Source organism: Bubalus bubalis, chromosome 17, assembly GCF_019923935.1.
Source record: "Bubalus bubalis isolate 160015118507 breed Murrah chromosome 17, NDDB_SH_1, whole genome shotgun sequence".
Taxonomy (NCBI): domain Eukaryota; kingdom Metazoa; phylum Chordata; class Mammalia; order Artiodactyla; family Bovidae; genus Bubalus; species Bubalus bubalis.
This window is the reverse complement of record NC_059173.1, coordinates 63,156,041-63,172,613: the sequence shown is the minus strand read 5'-3', so window position 1 is coordinate 63,172,613 and position 16,573 is coordinate 63,156,041. Positions and strand designations below refer to the sequence as shown.

General features: G+C 38.9%; 1 long non-coding RNA gene across 3 annotated transcripts in view; it reads right to left on the bottom strand.

The window, feature by feature from the left end:
* Positions 1 to 8,610: 8,610 nt before the first annotated feature.
* LOC123330009 overlaps positions 8,611 to 16,573 on the bottom strand; it is a 98,877-nt gene continuing 90,914 nt past the window's right edge. For all 3 annotated transcript variants that reach the window (XR_006545688.1, XR_006545689.1, XR_006545687.1), the window contains one exon: positions 8,611 to 8,781. This is a non-coding gene — a long non-coding RNA (uncharacterized LOC123330009). The remainder of the gene's footprint in view (positions 8,782 to 16,573) is intronic.

Sequence of the window (16,573 nt, the reverse complement as noted above, 5' to 3'; positions counted from 1 at the left end):
TGTTCTCTACTTCAGGGATTATCCATTTGCAGATGTGCTTTTATGTTTATTATCTTGACCTCACCATTCTCATTTCTTTGCATAAAAACATGCACCAGGGGGCCTCTCACAATTTTTCTCTGCATCACTGATTTGACTTGTCTAAGCATTAATTCTGTATTTATTTGACTGTAATGTGGATTTTAACTCACTTTTTACATTTTCTCTAACCTCTTTAATGTATTATTTTAACATATGACCCCTCTAATATATTATTTCTCCACAAATATTGCCATGAACTAAAGTAATATTACTCCTGTTTCTTAGAATTCAAATACTAGTATTTTTAAAAGAAAAAAAAATTGTTTTATAGAAGTTTTGAAATGTGAGGATATCTACATCTTATATATTTACCAAATAAATGTGAGCCCCTACTATATGACAGCCCATAGTAACTTAAAGACAAATAGAACGCGTTCCTTACTTCAAGAAGCTTAAAAATAATAATAATAGTAATAAAAAATTACACATTTAAGAGTTGGTGATGGACAGGGAGGCCTGGCATGCTGCGATTCATGGGGCCGCAAAGAGTCGGACACGACTGAGCGACTGATCTGATCTGATCTGATTAGGCACTATGTCAAACATTTTGGATGTATAATCTAACCTAATCCTCATAACAGTATAAAAGAGGTACTGATATACTGGTTGTAGAGTAATGGAACTAAAGTTAAAAGAGGTTAAACAACGTGCTTGTAGTTCCTTAATCCCACGACTCCAAAACCCATGTCTTCATCATCTTACTCTTCACTTTTCCATCATTTTCTCCAGTTTCTCATAGTTTCCCTTCATTAAATTAAAATCAACACACAGCATAAACAGGTTCTTATTTAAATAAAATAATGATTCAGTGAAACTGTAATATACACCAGCTGCCAACCAATTTCATTTCCTGTAATTTGAACCTGGTAAGTGAGAAAAAAAGTCAAAATTATTCTCAATCAAATATATATAAATATATTATGAGCTAGAAAGGAATAGTTTAGGAGAAAAACAGAAAATTCATTAAAATAATACACACACAGTCTTGGCTTCTCTTCTGAAAAAAAAAAAAAAGTTTTCTCTGTAAAACTCCCTTGATTTTCTTGTATTTCCATTTATTCAGTCCCAGAAATAATTGCAATTTCTACAGAAAGAAGGTCTACAACTTCTAAGTACTCTTTTTATAAGTGCTACAACCAATACTTTCCTTTACCAAGGGAACAAAATAAACTTTAAAACTCATTCCCTCAGAACAAGGGTCTATAAAGCTTTTCTGTAAAAGGTCAGATAGTAAATATCTTAGGCTTTGTGTTCAGTATGGGCTCAGTCACAACTATTCAACTCTGTGATTGTAGTGAAAAAGTAGCCCTAGACAATACACAAGCAAGTTAGCGTGACTGTGTGCCAATAAAACTATAATTATGGACACTGAAATAGAGACAAAGATACAGAGAACAAACATATGGATACTAAGGGGGTAAGGGGAGGGTGAGATGAGTTGGGATATTGGGATTGACATGTACACTATTGATAAATGTATAAAATAGAAAACTAACGAGAAGCTACTGTATAGCACAGGGAACTCAACTCAATGCTCTGCGGTGACCTAAATGGGAAGGAAATCCAAAAAAGAGGGGATATATGTATAGGTACAGCTGATTCACTTTGCTGCACAGTAGAAACTAACACGACGCTGTAAAGTAACTACACTTAAATGAAGTTTTTAAATGAAACTTGGAATTTTATATAATTTTTACATGTCACAGAACATTCTTCTTAACTTTTTCAATGATTGAAAAATGTAAAAGCCACTCATTTCCTTTGTGGCCCTGTTTGCACTTGAATGTAAGTAACTGTAATTATTGAATAATACTATGTTCCCCCAGTAGACTGTAAGTTCCATGAGTTCAGGGCTCAGGTCCATCATTTTGACTGCTTTCACCAGTACTCAGCAGGGTTAAGAATTAATCAGTTAACCAGGGTTCAAGCAGTTTAGGTCTCCTGACTGCTTAAATCTTGGTCAAAGGAGTTTAGGTCCAAGATTCACTCCTTAGGTCTTCTTTGTGTTTTCCAGGCCAAGTCATGAATGTTCTATTTTGACCCCTCTGACATTTTGCCTCAATTTGTTTTTGTGGAAAATATTTTTGCCTCATTTTTAAAAACTATTTGTTACATTGTATTGACCTAGATACACTAATTCTCACTTGGGCTTTTCATCCCCTTGGAATTTCTGCAAGTTACTGCTTCACATCAGAACAATTTCTGATTTCTGGGTGTGGAAACATGATAACAGAACCTAGAGTAGAGGGAGAACAGGAAGGGTCAAGCTATGAGCAACCTGTTTACCAAATATAAGCAGGGAAACTTCAAATGTTAACTGAAAGTTGGGGAAATAAAGGCATGAAAAGGAACCTACTGGTTATAAACCTTTATTCCCATGGTCTTAAGAATTTTGGCGGGGAACCACTTTCAAAATTTTACTACATTTCAAAAGGTAATCGTAAGTATTATTACCAAAAAGTCACTGATTATTTATTTTAAAAACCAAAATGAGAACAATTTCCTACAATTCCAATGGAAAAGACATTACAGGGGAAAGAAAGCATATTTGATAATGGAATTATGCACCTTAAAAAAGGAAGGCAATTGAAGCATCAACACAGGAAGTGCATAAAGGGACTGAGAGACACGGATATTACAAAATGGACAATCCCACCAAATTAAATATAATGTTCTGGAATACCCTTTCTACACCTATTAGCTGTAATTCTGTAACCCTTCAGAGGAAAATGGAACTGCAAAAGAAAACTCCAATTAGGTCTCTGAGCCTAAGGCATATTCAAGCCTTAGTGATCTGAATGGAATGCATTATAATTCAAAGGTAATCTGGTGATGTCAATCAGGGCTTTCTCATCATCCTGCATTTTTCATCCATCAAAGAAAGGAAAGAAAAATGCCTGAATGTGATACAGCTCTTAACAAAGAAACATCTAACACTGAGGAAATGCGATTTCCCCTTGACGCACTCATTAACCAACAAAGGGCCAACTGGAGAGGCAGGTGTTTCCTGGTGAATAGGATAGATCAGCAAGGTCATAATCAGAGATTTATACAGGATAATGGAGAATGACTTGACCTAAAGGTATGTATTTTTGTTTTCTTCCTTTCTTTTTATTCCTTTGAAATAACCTGAAAGAGTAGTATACCTTCTCATCTTTCCCGTCAAGGTTTCAATGAAAGTAACCTATGTCTTGGTTCTTTTTTCTTTCCTGCAGTCTTTGGGGATAGAGAAATGTATGTGTAGAACATCAAACTTTTATGAAGAAGACACTCCGTGAGGTATCAGAGAGAGATTTGAGAACATGGAAAGGTAAGCCCCTTAGCTGGGTTTTTAGATGGATATGTTTCATTTCAATCCAGAATAAGAGCAGACCTGATCTTCTTCAGTGGCTAGAATTTGCTTGAGATCAGTGTTCTCACTGGCATAGAAATTAGCTACAATTACAGTGTGTCAATGAACATGAATTTGGTCCCATTAACTCATGCTTAATTGGGTATCTGTTTAGCTTTTTAAATTGCAGCTTGATCTATGCATCATGGTTTTGGTCCATGCCTCTCTGCATGAGGATGAAGGGGAAAGGACCATTCCCGTCTCACTGGACACTGAGCCTATGACACTGCATGTCCCCATCCACGCCTTCCCAGCACGTGGGTTCCTGCAAGCAAGAAGATGTTGAACTGTAGACACAGTGCTAATAAAAGCCTCATCTTTCTTCCAAAGAAACCACTCCCTCTAAGCTTTACTTCCTCCAGGCATGGTCCAGAGGAACTACACAGCAAGACCTTCCTCTCTTTGAAAAGATTTCATTAATCAATCAAACAGGTTTAAAGCGAGGCAAAAAGTGTGGCTTGCTTTTCAACCAATCTGAGGTCCGTTCTTTCGGATATTAAAACAGGAACTTCAGCATTGATTGCTTAATTCTTTTCTCTGAGTGTTAAAGGATATTAAAAATTGTAAAGCTTTATTAACTTTTTGATGTAAACAGTTTAACACCAAAAGTGCTATCTTATTTTGAACCACGAAAAATGAGCAAATGTGTTTTCCATAATGTTTACCACTTTCCAAGACACAGACGTAGTGTTACACAACCTTCAAAACCCAAGACAAACTGATCTCTTCTAGTATAACTACATCAAACTATAATAATTATAGTATATTCACATAATGGCAAGAAGATAAATCTAAATTGATAGGGACTTCATTAATTAGATAATTGCTGAGACATGGGTTGATGTTTACCTTTGAGCTATCTCCTGAAAAAAGGGCTAGCTAAGCAAATTACTATGGCAGGGCAAACCCATAAGGAGAATGCTTACCTAAGCAAATCCATTTATATACAAATTATGTAATTGCAATGCATGAGCTGGCTGTTTTGATACATTACTTCCAAATCATTTGTCTTTTTAATGTAAATGTTCCCATAGACAACACTTGGTTAGCATACTATTAGTGACTGTGAGAACTGAATAATTTAATTACTAGGGGAAAACAGGATTCAGATGATGCTTTTTTCCTTGAAATGTGGAGCCAGGAGACTTAAATTCTTGGGCAAGGAAGCTCTAGCTTACTGAGGCTTGCTTTCATCATCTGAAAAGAAAATAATATTTTTTATGGTATCACTGTGGGGATTAAACTAGATGAAAAATAAAGCAACTGCCAGAGTTTCTGGAATACAGTAGGTTCTAAATCAACACTTTTGAATAGGACTATGAACTTTTAACTAAATCAGACTTTTCCCCCAATATTGTAATCACTCACGGGATTTTATTCTAGAAAATACAGAAAATTTATCTTACTATCATCCTTTGAGAGTTCTTTTAGTAATATCCTCTTTTAATAATTATACCTCTTATTTTTTTCTTTTAAAAAAGTTTATAATGGGACTTTGCTAGTGGCCCAGCGGTTAAGACTCCATGCTTCCAATCCAACAGGCCAGAGTCTGGTCCTTGGTCAGGGAACTAGATCCCACGGGCCACAGCTAAAGATTCCTGCACCTGCACTAAGCCTAAGAGTTCAGTTCCATCTCTCAGTCGTGTCTGACTCTCTGCAATCTCATGGACGGTAGCCCACCAGGCTCCTCTGTCCATGTGGATTCTCCAGGCAGGAATACTACAGTGGGTTGCCATGCGCTCCTCCAGGGGATCTTCCCAACCCAGGGATCAAACCCAGGTCTCCTGCATTGCAGGCAGATTCTTTACCATCTGAGCTACCAGGGAAGCCCAAGAATATTGGAGTGGGTAGCCATTTCCTTCTCCAGGGTATCTTCACAACCCAGGAATCAAACCAGGGTCTCCTGCATTTCAGGTAGATTCTTACCAGCTGAGCTACCAGGGAAGCCCCTCTAATATCTTAGTTAATATAAAGTTAGCACTTCAGCAATATGTGAACTGTGAAATTCCAGATGTTCAAGATGGTTTCAGAAAAGGCAGAGGAGCCAGAGATCAAATTGCCAACATCTGATGGATCATGGAAAAAGCAAGCGAGTTCCCAAAAAGCATCTATTTCTGCTTTATTGACTATGCCAAAGCCTTTGACTGTGTGGATCACAATAAACTGTGGAAAATTCTTCAAGAAATGGGCATACCAGACCACCTGACCTGCCTCTTGAAAAATCTATATGCAGGTCAGGAAGCAACAGTTAGAACTGGACATGGAACAACAGACTGGTTCCAAATAGGAAAAGGAGTACATCAAGGCTGTATATTGTCACCCTGCTTATTTAACTTATATGCAAAGCACATCATGAGAAACACTGGGCTGGAAGAAGCACAAGCTGGAATCAAGATTGCCAGGAGAAATACCAATAACCTGAGATATGCAGATGACACCACCCTTATGGCAGAAAGTGAAGAGGAACTCAAAAGCCTCTTGATGAAAGTGAAAGAGGAGAGTGAAAGGTTGCCTTAAAGCTCAACATTCAGAAAAGTAAGATCATGGCATCTGGTCCCATCACTTCATGGGAAATAGATGGGGAAACTGTGGAAACAGTGTCAGACTTTATTTTTTTGGGCTCCAAAATCACTGCAGATGGCGATTGCAGCCATGAAATTAAAAGACGCTTACTCCTTGGAAGGAAAGTTATGACCAACCTAGATAGCATATTCAAAAGCAGAGACACTACTTTGCCAACAAAGGTCCGTCTAGTCAAGGCTATGGTTTTTCCTGTGGTCATGTATGGATGTGAGAGTTGGGCTGTAAAGAAAGCTGAGCGCCTAAGAATTGATGCTTTTGAACTGTGGTGTTGGAGAAGACTCTTGAGAGTCCCTTGGACTGCAAAGAGATCCAACCAGTCCATTCTAAAGGAGATCAGTCCTGGGTGTTCATTGGAAGGACTGATGCTAAAGCTGAAACTCCAGTACTTTGGCCACCTTATGTGAAGAGTTGACTCATTGGAAAAAGACTCTGATGCTGGGAGGTATTGAGGGCAGGAGGAGAAGGGGACGACAGAGGATGAGATGGCTGACGGCATCACCGACTCGATGGACATGAGTTTGAGTGAACTCCGGGAGTTGGTGATGGACAGGGAGGCCTGGTGTGCTGCGATTCATGGGGTCGCAAAGAGTCGGACATGACTGAGCGACTGAACTGAACTGATGGATGATAAATTCCCAAACCATAGAATATTAGGGTCTTAAAAATGGATAAACATCTATTATAACATTCTTATCTGTCACAATGAGAAAATGGAGGCCTGGGAAAGTTTACCATCTTGTCAGACACCCATTGGAAGTAATTCTAGAATTTATACCTATGGACTGGAGTCTAAGTATCATTTAACAGCACCATGTTTCTTCTATGAATGTAATTTCTTGGAGACTCAGCTCTTAAAAATAGCTTAAGAATAGCTGCCTAAAATATAGGGCTCTGTACTTTTGTCAAAATGACACTGTTAATAATTAAATGGGATTCTGGTTTTATAAATGACTGCAGAGGCTGTTATTGTTGTTCAGTCGCTAAGTGGTGTCTGACTCTTTGAGACCCTGCGGACTGCAGCATGCCAGGCTTCCCTGTCCCTCACTGTCTCCTGGAGTTTGCTCAAGTTACGTCCATTGAGTTGGTGATACCATCCAACCATGTCATCCTCTTACAGAGGTAAAGGATTACAGAGGTAAGGGAGGCCAGAAAGCAAAGAATAAAGAAAGAGTAAATATACAGGATGAGGAAGAAAAAGCCTAGTTTGCAGTAACATTTTGTTAAGTTTAAAGACAAAAATTTCAATGCATGGGGAGCATGTCACTCTATTACATGTCACTCTTCACAGTTACTCTGAGGCAGGTGAATGAGGGTGGAGAGATGTTTGGTGGAAAACATAAAACAATTCCCTTTCCAACCAATAAACAAAACAACTCAGACTTCTTTTCATGTTTACCTGTTTGGGAGTATTTCAGCTACCTACTCTGAATCTTGGGGTACCTAGCCAATGTCCACATTACAAATTGAGAGTCAGAAATAAAAACTCTGAAGAAAAACAAACTATTTAAGAGAACCCGTAGAGGATGCAGCTGGTTGCCCAGCCAGCACACCAAACCCATAATCTCCCTCAAATTGTTCGTCAGAGTGTTGGAAAGAACTCCATATTCGGAAAAGGCATCTAAGTCCTCTTGGCCTGAGCAATGAAATAAGGATGAAGAGATGCACTATTTCTATTTTAATTTTAAAAAATATGTAGGACACAGCTCAAGAGTCCATTTTGGAAGCTGTACTATGGGTAACAACTAAATATATATTACTCTTGTATTGTTGTTTCAGTTCAGTTCAGTCGCTCAGTCATGTCCGACTCTCTGCGACCCCATGAATCGCAGTATGCCAGGCCTCCCCATCCATCACCAACTCCCGGAGTTCACTCAGACTCATGTCCATCGAGTCAGTGATGCCATCAGCCATCTCATCCTCTGTCGTCCCCTTCTCCTCCTGTCCACAATCCCTCCCAGCATCTGAGTCTTTTCCAATGAGTCAACTCTTCGCATGAGGTGGCCAGAGTACTGGAGTTTAAGCTTTAGCATCATTCCTTCCAAAGAAATCCCAGGGCTGATCCCCTTCAGAATGGCTCCTTGCAGTCCAAGGGACTCTCAAGAGTCTTCTTTGTTTGGTGCTTGTTAAATGCTACATTATTATTCATTCTACATGAAATGTCTCAATACCAACAAAGTCATCATGCCTAATCTTCTATCATTTCCATTAAACTCTCTGAGAATGTTTTCCAAGGAAGCTGAACATCTCTTTAAAGCTTCCTTGGAGGTGAAACCCTGACAGTTATTTCCTGTTCCTGTGGCCTGCCAGGAATAAATTTCATACAGGGTTGCTTCAGAGAGGCTTGATAGAACAGTATGTGTGTATGTGTATGTGTGTGTGTGTGAAGGTGGGGTCTCAAAGGCACAACTACCTGCTTCATAAAACCCTGAGAGGCCTACTAGGCTTCTAGTATTTCCCTTTCTGAAGTTGATTAACACCTTTCACAATAATTATCCTCAGTGAGTAAGGAGACTAACATAGTAACATGTTACAGCTATAAATATTGCAATCCAAAGTGGTTTTGCAAAAAGAATGCACTTTTAATAATTCAGCCAAAACTCTCACAATTCAGATTTTTCTCCCTTCCATGAATGGGTCCACCCCCTTCATACTCTGGCTCATGTCCATTTCTAAGTTAGTAGGTGTATTACTGTCACAAGCAAACAGAGGAGCCCAGTCACCGCAACCTAAAATGGCAAAAAAAAGAAAGAAAGAATGAAAAAGAGCAGGCCAATTTTGCACAGCACTTACACTTTTTACATCCTTCCAGAAAGTAAAGTAACCTGTATAATATCAGGATGAACTGAAAAGGCAGAAAGGCAGAAGGACCCTTCTGACACCAAAGAGGCAAACCTATCTGAGCAGTCTCAATATTGAACAATGTGTTATTTTGGACAAAATAAAAACTATCCCACCAGGGCAAAGGAAAGCAACTGGCATGAATGTTGAGAACACTACATCGTATTAAAATTCTCCTAGTTCTTTTTTTTTTTTAATCTCTGAGTTCTGAAATGGAAGCTGAATTGTTGGAATATGTGTACAGTTCTCAATGGCTTCTCTTCCTTTACTGTCAGGACAGCAAGGTTTCCTGCCCATGTTCCAGCCTGGAGATTGACATATTGCTGCAGGTCTGACCAAACCACTCTAAAACAACAGAAAGAGAACGAATACATCTCCGTCAAGATCTGGTACTGACCAGTTTACCTAAAACCCTGAGCTTTCTTTGGATCGCTTCCTGCACAACAACAAAATCAGGTTTAAAATGTGCTTTGTACAAAATAGCAACCTTTGTTCAAAAGCTGGATTTGTAACCAAGAAAAAAAAAACCTCTTCAGAGAGTGAACCAGTCAGCTTAGTTCATGCTGTGAATATCTTTCTTATGCAAAGAAAAGCATGAACACACTAGTAATGAATTACAACATTAACTTCCCTGTTTCAATTCCAGGTTCAACAGAGTTGTAATTACCAAGGGAATTATCTTAAAATAAGGGGCAGAGAAATAGGTGGTTAAAAAATCATCTACAAATACATTGTCATGAGGATAAAAGAAGAACATAAGGGAAAAACGAACTAAAAGAAGACACAAGGACACATGAGGTACAGTTTAAAATATATAGAAAAACATATAGAGAAAGAAATAAGATTCTAGTTCCAGCCTCTAAATCACTGAAACATCTAGAAACAGTCATCATTTCTCACACCTGAATCCTTTCTCTTAACAAAAAATAAAATCTCAGCCACAGTCAAATTCTTTGGAAAATCTAAATAAAATGTCTAAAGGAGTCTTATTTCATAGGTTAAGTCTCTCATCCTTGGAAAGATACTGATTATCTGATTCAACTCCCCAAGAGGGCAGAGACCAATTCATCTTTGTATTTCCAGAACCTAGGAGAGCGCTTGGCAAACAGTGGGCTCAATCGATGCTAGGGAGATGGACTCAACTAAATAAACCTGACTGCAGACCAGCCCTTCACCCAGTAAAGCCTGAAGACCCATCGCCCCTTGGGTCTGGGGAGAAAGGCATGCCTTCTGTCAGCACCGCTGCCGTTACTGCAAGCTATTGCAACATCGAAGTCTTAGGGCTCACTTGTCTGGCGCCAATGACAATACCAGTGCTTACCAAACATGTTATAATAATAAATATAACTTTATGGGACGCACAGATTTCTTTCTATCAGTAACTCTAAACCTGCTCCCAACGTCCAAACACCAGAAATCAAGCTACCGGTCGTCTGGCAAAAATAACAGGGGGCATCAGGGGTGTGCATCTGTGAGTGGGGCATGAGGGTAGACTAAAGCCTGGACCTTCAAACATCCCTCTGGAGTTTTCAGTGGGAGCCTGAGTCGGGGGTGCAGTCCCAAAAGAACTGTTCTCCATAAAAGAAGGGTAATGTTTACCTTAAACTACCCTCTTTTTTTTCACTTCCAGGAGATGTAACACAGATTGCCTGTAACCATAGTAATCAGTTCAGCTGTGAGAGCCCTCATTTATTCAAGGCACAGAGGCAGTATAGGAGAGAAAACAGTATTACAAATAGGAACAATAGAGTTTAATATCAGATGCCAAAACACGATTGGCTCGGTATTGGACTCCCAGCCATAAAGGAAGCACATTACACTTTCTGGGTTTCATCTGTTCTCTCCTGGTCCTCAAGAGTAAAACGAATTTCAGTTTTATCCCAAAATCATGATTAACTTGTTTCCAGGACTATTTTGAGAGTGATATAGAAATCTGGAAAAACATTTCCTTGTCAATGCACTGTGAGCAGGAGAGCTGAGATAACAAGTCAAGGACCATACAACAATGCCAATGGGCACTTTTTTTTTTAAACACTTTTGATGCAGTTTTTTTTTTTTCTTCAAAATAGTATCCAACTTCCCTTAGTTAAGTACTAAAAGATGTGCTCCATGGTTACTGCTGCTTCTATTTTAGTCTCTTTACATTCCTGGAATTAAAAATACAAAATCTTATGGAGGCTGCTTTACCTATTCTAGAAGTTGAGTGACAGAAAAAGTATTCTTGATTTTCAAGGCAATTACTTGTGACTTAGTTAGCTAAATTTAAGCGATTCCAAAGTTTGTTGTCTGTATCCTAGTATTTCCACTAATAAAATTCAATTACTGTATTTCAAAGGTACATAGACATCAAACATTGAAAAGAAAAGAGAAAACTGCAACAGAATTTTGCCGTCTATGAGGCAAGCACTGCTACTTCCTCAGTTACAGAGTTCCTACCACATGCAAACAGACCTATGATGATGGGCAGACGCATACCCCAAGCTCCTACTCTACGTGTAAAGCGATGGGAACTACATAAAGATGTGACAAAGATCTTTATTTTGAAACACTTCAGCGGAGAAGGGAAAAAGTCATTGGAAGCCACGAATGAAATATTTTATCAGAACAAAGACTTCAGAAATAATCAGAAAATTATTAAACTTGTTACTTTTAGCTTAGTGATAAGTGAGTCAGTTTGCTTAAAGTGTCTAAAATTTTCACTGCAAAAATTGAGGCTTTATAAAGCTCTAAGTTGAAGACTACTTCACTTCCCTAAAGCTCAGTTCATCTATCATACTTTGCATTCAAAGAGGATTTCAAAATAATGAGAAATAATTCTTGAAATGTACTAAATGTCTGTTTTGTTTTTCCTTGCGGTCCTATGCCTCTCACTAAAGCTTCTTTTCTCAAACTTCGTGGCCTGGGCTGTAAGTGACCACCAGCCAGTCCCGGTGCTTGGTTTGTAAGGTCTTGGAAGAAAACAAATTCAAGACAACTTTTCTCCATGTCCACTTGAAAAAGAAGGGTAACAGAGCCATCCACAATTTGCTTGTACTCCTAACCACAAGAAACCATCACTATTTTAAAATAATGGTGGTTGCTGTTTCCTTAGAACTGAAATCTATGACAAAACAGTCTTGCTAATGCTGGTTATCAGCTACGAAACAAGAAAATGAAGGGACAAGCTTCACACCCATCCCTTTAAATTTCAGTAAGCCGAAACCAGCCACGGCAATGCCTAACTTCTTACTCCACAAGAATTTCTTCTCCTTGTGTCAAAGGAGCCTGCTGTTTGTTGCTTTCCTACTTAGCCATTTCCTTATTTATTTCCATATTCAATTTTGTATATACTAACCACGGTTTGGTTGCTATCCCTGTAAACTGAATACTTCCGGGCATCCTTCCTATATGAAGTCTTAGTCACATTACCATCCAAATCACAGCAGCTCTATGCCCCCATCTTCATAACTGTGGGACTTAGCACGCCCTCACCCTACCTCCAGTTATTCCTAAGTATCTCATGATGGTTTCTTCTGAGTACTTGGAACATGTCTGCTCATGTTCCTGTGTTCCCACCCCCGCCTCAGGCACCCTGACACAACCGGTTCCTGACGCCCTCTATGGAAACAGCCAAGTCCCAGGCAACGGCATGCCTTGTTTCCAGAGCCACAGTATCTGGGGAACCAGAGCCACTGGCAAGTGTTCTGTCTCAGGAGACTGGAGTCCCTGCTAAAATCTGTTCTGCCCCCTACTAGCTCTTTCCCTTTCTCAAAGTGGCCCCAGGCCCATCTTTCAGACCAAGAATGTAGACTTTACAGCAGCTCTGTCTATTGTCTTTATACGTGCTAAAGCTCATTCCTTGAGCTTTAGCACACATCCACACAAAACCAAAACAAAATCAATTTACAATCTTATAATCTCCTGAAGGAATGACAGCCCACTGGTCCAATAAAGTGAGACATGCAAGTGTTAGTAGCTCAGTCATGTCCGACTCTCTGCGACCCTATGGACTGTAGCATGAAAGGCTCCTCTGTCCATGGAATTCTGCAGGCAAGAATAATGGAGTGCGTTGCTCTGCCCTCCTCCAGAGGATCTTCTTTCCAGGGATTAAAACCTAGTTTATTTATATATCATATATATATATATAAATAAATTTATGTATATACACATAGATATGCATGTGATTCTTTACCATCTGAGCCACCAGGGAAGCCCGTGTGTGTGTGTGCATATACATGTATATACACACATGTATGTGTGTATGTATATATATGCATGTGTGTATATATATGTATGTATGTATATATGTATAAGCACACACATATGTATATTTTAGACATACATATTATATACAAAGTGAAAGAAAGTGTCAGTTACTCAGTCATGTCTGACTCTTTGTGACTTCATGGACTGTGGCCTTCCAAGCTCTTCTGCCATAGGATTTCCCAGGCAAGAATATTGGAGTGGTTTGCTATTCCCTTCTCCAGGGCATCTTCCTGACCCAAGGATCAAACCCAGATCTCTTGCATTGTGAGCACATTCTTTACCATCTGAGCCATAGGGAAGCACCTATTATATACAGGCTCATATACAAGTGAAAGTCGCTTAGTCATGTCCAACTCTTTGTAACCTCATGGACTGTAGCCCATCAGGCTCCTATGTCCATGGAATTCTCCAGGCAAGAATACCAGAGTGGGTTGTTATTCCCTTCTCCAGGGAATCTTCCCAACCCAGGGACTTAACCTCAATCTCTTGCATTACAGGTAGATTCTTTGCCAACTAAGCCACCAGGGACTTATAAATATGCTAAGTCCCAGGAAATGGCAACCCACTCCAGTATTCTCATCTGGAAAATCCCATGGACGGAAGAACCTGGTTAGGCTACAGTCCATGGGGTCGCAAAGAGTCAGACACGACTGGGCGACTTCACTCACTCACTTACTCATATATAATAAAGCGTGGAGTGAGTAGGACAGTTCAAAGTAATGAATAGCTTCAGATGGAAATATACTCATGTAGCCAAAATTGTTAACTAGGCTCACTACTGCTCTTAGCTATGTGAGTGTATTTCCATCTGCAGCTATTCATTTATTTGAACTATCATACATGGACAGGGGAATCCGGCAGGCTACAGTCCACGGGGTCACAAAGAGTTGGATATGACTAAGCAACTAACACTTCACTTCAAGCAGACTCGGTTGGCCTAATTGATTTATACTGACCAACCATTTGAGCTTCCTTGGTCACTTAAGACAGTAAAGAATCTGCCTGCAATGTGGGAGACCTAGGTTTGATCCCTGTTTGGGAAGGTCTCCTGGAGGAAGGCATGGCAACCCACTCCAGTGTTCCTGCCTGGAGAATGCCCATGGACAGAGGAGCCTGGCCAGCTACAGTCCATGGGGTCACAAAGAGTCAGACACAACTGAGTGACTTAAGCATAGCACATCACTTTTAACCAAAACCATTTGTTCATCAATCATTATGAGGAAATATTTCAGAATACTATAGCTACAAACACTTGCTGTGGGGGTGAGGAAAAAAGGCTGAAACAAATTACCTACTAAATGCTCAGAAATAACATTTTGAAAAGAAGCCATTCACTGAACAAAAGCTTATAGGCTATCTGTTACTTACAAAGCATTAAGGACACAAAAGGGATTCTTATGGCTGATTCACATTGTTGTATGGCAGAAATCAATGCAACACTGTAAAGCAATAATTCTCAAATTAAAAATATTTTAAAAATTTTAAAAATGTGGAAGAAAAGGGATTAAAGCTACAGGACAGGCCTGAAAGAACATGACATCTGCACTCAAAAAGAGCTGGGTTCAAGAGTTCTCAAGAGACACAAGTATGACCATGGAGCTTCTTGTCATCAGCACAGCGTCACACAGATGCCTGTTATCTATTCACTTGTGAGTAAGCCTTTATTGAGTGCCTGCTGTATGCCAGACATTGTCCCAAGTATTAGGATTATAGCAGTACACTAGAAAGAAGCTCTCTGATTTAATCAAGCTTATATGATAGTGCAATCAACCAGGCCAAAGGAAAGGTCTCCCTGCCCTGTGCCACTTCAAAAGATCTTATGCAAATATTAATTTATATATTTTTCATTTAATAAAAAGAAATAGAATAAATCAGGCCAGTATCCTAACCTAGGTCACTATTCACTCCAGTTGGAGGCAAGATGCTTTGGCACCTTAATGATATTTATCTCACGTCACCCTTTGTTCTGCTCCCTGCTCTCTCCCTCAATCGGTTGCTTCTATCCATGCATGTCAACAGCATTTGCTCCTTGCACACACTTCTGTGTAGACAAACTATGGTTGTGTGTGTGTGGGGGGGGGTGGGGAGGAGAATGGGAGAGAGCCTATGAGAATGATGAGAGTAATCTATATTTCTTTGAAGAAACATAAACTTACAGCTAATTATTCAAATTTTTTACATTCAGAATCTTCTCTTTTCAAGCCTTCTGATCTTCTTGTGTTCCAACAGCTTACTTGAACTCCTCTTTTTTACTATTATTGAGGTAAGAGCACTTAACCTGAGATGTACCCTTTTAATGGATTTTTTAAGAGTAATTTAGGAATTACAGGAAAGTTGTAAAAAAAAGTAGAGTACCCATAGATCTTCCAGTCAGTTTCCCATATTATCAATACCTTACATTTGCATGACACAATTTTTACAACTAATGAACCAACATTTATGTATAAAGCTTATACTTTGTGCAGATTTACCCAGTTTTCCCAAACACCTTTCTCTGTTCCAGGATCCTTTCTGTTGTTGTTGTCATGATATTTTGCTATGTCTCCTTATTTCTTGGCTGTGATAGGTTCTCAGAATTTCCTTGATTTTGATGATTACTTAGAGTTTTGAGGAGCAATAGTCAGATCTTCTATAGAATGTTCCTCAATTGGAATTTGTCTAAGGTTTTTCTCATGATTAGCCTGGGGTTTGGAGGAGGAAGACCAAAGATCACGGAGGTGATGCATCATTTTCATCACAATATATGATGAATACTTACTGTCAATACGACATCACCATTGATGTTAACCTAGATCACCTGTGTGACTTGAACTAAGAGCTCTTTATTTTATGGAATTTTTTTAAACCAATTGCTACATTTATATTCATAAAATCACTATAAAGACATTTCTGAGGCAGTCTCAAAATAACTTATTTTCTCCCAAAATCCATGCATTCTTTAATTTTCACTAGGAAAATCCATGGAATATATACTAGTCAATGCCAGACACTGAAGCTACAGGCATAAAAAAAGATTCATTCCTACTCTTAAGAGCCCTTGATCCAGCCTAGCAAGAGAGAAACTTGTGAAAACATAAATAAGGTCTGCTCTCACCACTTCTACTCAACACAGTACTGGAAGCCCTTTCCAGAGCAATTTTTATGGGGAAAAAAAGAAACAAAAGGTATCCATATTGGAAAGAAATAAATGAAATTATCTCTTCACAGATGGCAAGATTTAAGACACAGAAAATCTTGAAGATTCTATTTTAAAAACCTGTTAGAAATAATAAACAAATTCAGCAAAGTTGCAGAATACAAAATCAACACTCACAAATCAATTGTGTTTCTTTATACTAACAATGAATAATCCCTAAAAGGAAACTAATAAAATGAGATCTTTTATAATAGCATCAAAAAGAATAAAATACTGTGCAATAAACTTAACTAAAGAGA